The 2,954-nt window shown below is 52.1% G+C and overlaps 1 protein-coding gene across 1 annotated transcript in view; it reads right to left on the bottom strand.

Moving 5' to 3' along the window:
• The window catches only part of LOC129704688 (plexin-A1-like), a 225,537-nt gene extending 224,406 nt beyond the window's left edge, over positions 1 to 1,131 (bottom strand). Inside the window, 1 exon segment of the mRNA XM_055647980.1 lies at positions 668 to 1,131. The gene's annotated coding sequence lies outside the window, so the exon portion shown is untranslated.
• Between the last annotated feature and the right edge of the window lie 1,823 nt (positions 1,132 to 2,954).

Here is a 2,954-nt window from a genome sequence, read left to right as displayed (position 1 = left end):
GGGGAAGAGCGGGGGGGGGTTTTTTAACTGGTTAAATTCACCCCCCTCTTCCCATGTGTCAATTTCACCCCCCCCCCCCCCCCCACCGGTCAGTTTCAGCTCCCTTCCCTCATCAAGGGGTCCATTTCAGTCCCTCTCACCACCTCCCCCTCCGTCTCGAGGTGTCAATATCAGCCCAGGAGGGATTCATTTGACCCCCCCCCCCCCCCCCCCCCCCCCCCCCCCCGAGGGGAGTTTCAGCTCCAGAGTGGACGCTTTCTGCCCCACACCCAAACCGAAATCACTTCCAACCCCCTCACCCCCGCCGGCGGCAATCGCAACCCCTTCCCCTGGTTGCTGCATCTGGGGGTCAATCGTAGCCTCTGTCATTTTCTCCCTCCCCCCCCCCCCCCTCTTCCTCTCACCACCCCCCCCCTTTCCCCTCACCCCTCTCTACCCCCCCTTTCCCCCACCCCTTCCTCTCACCCCCTCCCTCCATTCTCATCCCTCCCCACAACACTGTTCCAGCACCAGCCGTTAACTCTGCCACATTCGCCCCCTCTCCCTTGAATAAGAGGCGGGGTTGCACGAGTCCCGGCCGCCTAACCCCAGTCGCCGATGCTCGTTCTTAAAAACGAAAAAATAAATAAAAACACAAATAAAAGCCTCCCCATCATAAAGTACTCACAAGAAACAAGTTTGTCGCTATCGTGTTCCGTCTCTCACTCTCTAGAATTCCACACAGCCCTTCATCAAACGAACGCGGGACGGCACAAGAATAACATGTTCTCCAACAAAAAAAAAATCCTTCGCCTACACGGCAAAGATTCTCTCTCTCTCTCTCTCTCTCTGCCGCGCACACAGATCCCCAGATCTGGACTGTCCCAGTGGCGATAGAGCAGCGAAACACACCGCACACACACAAAGCCTTCTAGATCCGTGATCAACAGCCTCCAAAAAGTCTCTTCTAGCGAAATTCCTCCTCTCTTCTTGGCTTAAACTACGCCAGCACACATGGGGAGAGAGAGAGGGAGGGAGGGAGAGGGAGAAGGGGGGTATAACCACACTGATAAAACACGCCAGCAATCCTGGCCGGGTGTTCTAACTTGCTGCTGCTACGTTCATCGACTGAAAATTGAAACGCGATTCACACAGACGACCTTTAGTCTCTGCACCTTCTAACAACCTACTCACAAGCGGTGAACACGCGTAGCTCTCTCCCCCTCGCTCTCAGACAGAATGTTCCGGCCGGCGAAGAAATGTTACCCCTGGTCGCATTAAAAAACTGTTCCTAACAAAGAAAATCGCATGGATACGAACGGGCGCAGTTGTTCGCTCGCTACTTTGATTGTATCAAAAAGGGCTGGAGAGCTTGTATCTCTTATTTGTGTTTAAAGGTGTTACAATCTGTGCAGGGGGGAGGGGGCTAGGTAGGGAGGGGGTGGAGGAGGAAGGCCGGGAGTGTACTCACTGTGTGAATGGGTGAATGTCCTTGCCATAATTAGACGGCAACGCCACTGCTGCTGTTGTTGCTGCCGCTGCCGCTGCCGCCGCTACACTCCGGCTCAGTGGAATGTAACTCCAGGCTTCCAATGGGAACCCCAGCCTCGCTCCCAGCGCCCTGGCCCGGCGGTGGCGCGATCCTGGCGCCAGGGGGAGCCCGTGAGCGCCGCCCGCATTGCCATACAGCCCCGCTCGCCGCCGTCTTCAAAGGGCAATGCACTCCGCAGTGGGCCCCGCCGGTCTTAAAAGCGCGACGCATTCCTCCATTGCCCCCCCGACTGCCTTAAAGGGGCAACGCACACCGCTGTCTTAAAAAGGCAACGCATTCTTTCACTGCCATGACTGTCTTAAAAGGGCAATATATTCTTCCACTGTCCTGGCTGTATTAAAAAGGCAACGCATTCTTTCACTGCAGGCAATGCACACTGTTGTCTTAAGGGCAAAACACATTGCTGTATTCAATGCAACCCCCGTGGCCCCGGCTATCTTAAAAGGGCAATGTATTCTTTCTGCCCCAGCTCTTAAAAGGCCAAAACACTGCCTGCAACCCAGTTGTTTTAAAAGGGCAATGCACTCTTTCACTGCCACAGTTGTCTTAAAGAGCAATGTTCTTTCTTTTTCCCTCTCTCTTGTCAGGTTTTCCGAAAGGGGCAATGTACTTCCCGCAGTCTTATGAAGAAAGACTGGATAGACTTGGTTTATACTCTCTAGAATTTAGAAGATTGAGAGGGGATCTTATAGAAACTTACAAAATTCTTAAGGGGTTGGACAGGCTAGATGCAGGAAGATTGTTCCCGATGTTGGGGAAGTCCAGGACAAGGGGTCACAGCTTAAGGATAAATCCTTTAAAACCGAGATGAGAAGAACTTTTTTCACGCAGAGAGTGGTGAATCTCTGGAACTCTCTGCCACAGAGGGTAGTTGAGGCCAGTTCATTGGCTATATTTAAGAGGGAGTTAGATGTGGCCCTTGTGGCTAAGGGGATCAGGGGGTATGGAGAGAAGGCAGGTACGGGATACTGAGTTGGATGATCAGCCATGATCATATTGAATGGCGGTGCAGGCTCGAAGGGCCGAATGGCCTACTCCTGCACCTAATTTCTATGTTTCTATGTTTCTATGTTAAATGAACCATGTTCTCTCCCTTTCCCACTTCCAAAGGTATAAACACTGATGTTGCTCCAGTAACCCCAAGCTCAAATTGCTTTCAAAGGGAGCTGAACTCAATCCAACCCAAGATAGATACAAAGTGCTGGAATAGCTCAGTGGGACAGGCAGCATCTCTGGAGAAAAGGAATCGTTGACGTTTCGGGTCGAGACCCTTCTTTAGACTGTGAGCCAGAGGAGAGGGAAACTAGAGGTATGAAAAGGTACAAAGAACAAACGAGTGAAAGGTACATGAAAAGAACAAATCAAAGCCAGCAACGATGATCAATGAAAGTCGGAGCCCACAATGGTCCATTGTTGGCTGTGG

The sequence above is a fragment of the Leucoraja erinacea genome, chromosome 16, assembly GCF_028641065.1.
Source record: "Leucoraja erinacea ecotype New England chromosome 16, Leri_hhj_1, whole genome shotgun sequence".
NCBI classification, from domain to species: domain Eukaryota; kingdom Metazoa; phylum Chordata; class Chondrichthyes; order Rajiformes; family Rajidae; genus Leucoraja; species Leucoraja erinaceus.
The sequence above is the reverse complement of the archived record's forward strand: the minus strand, read 5'-3'. Positions and strand labels throughout refer to the sequence as shown.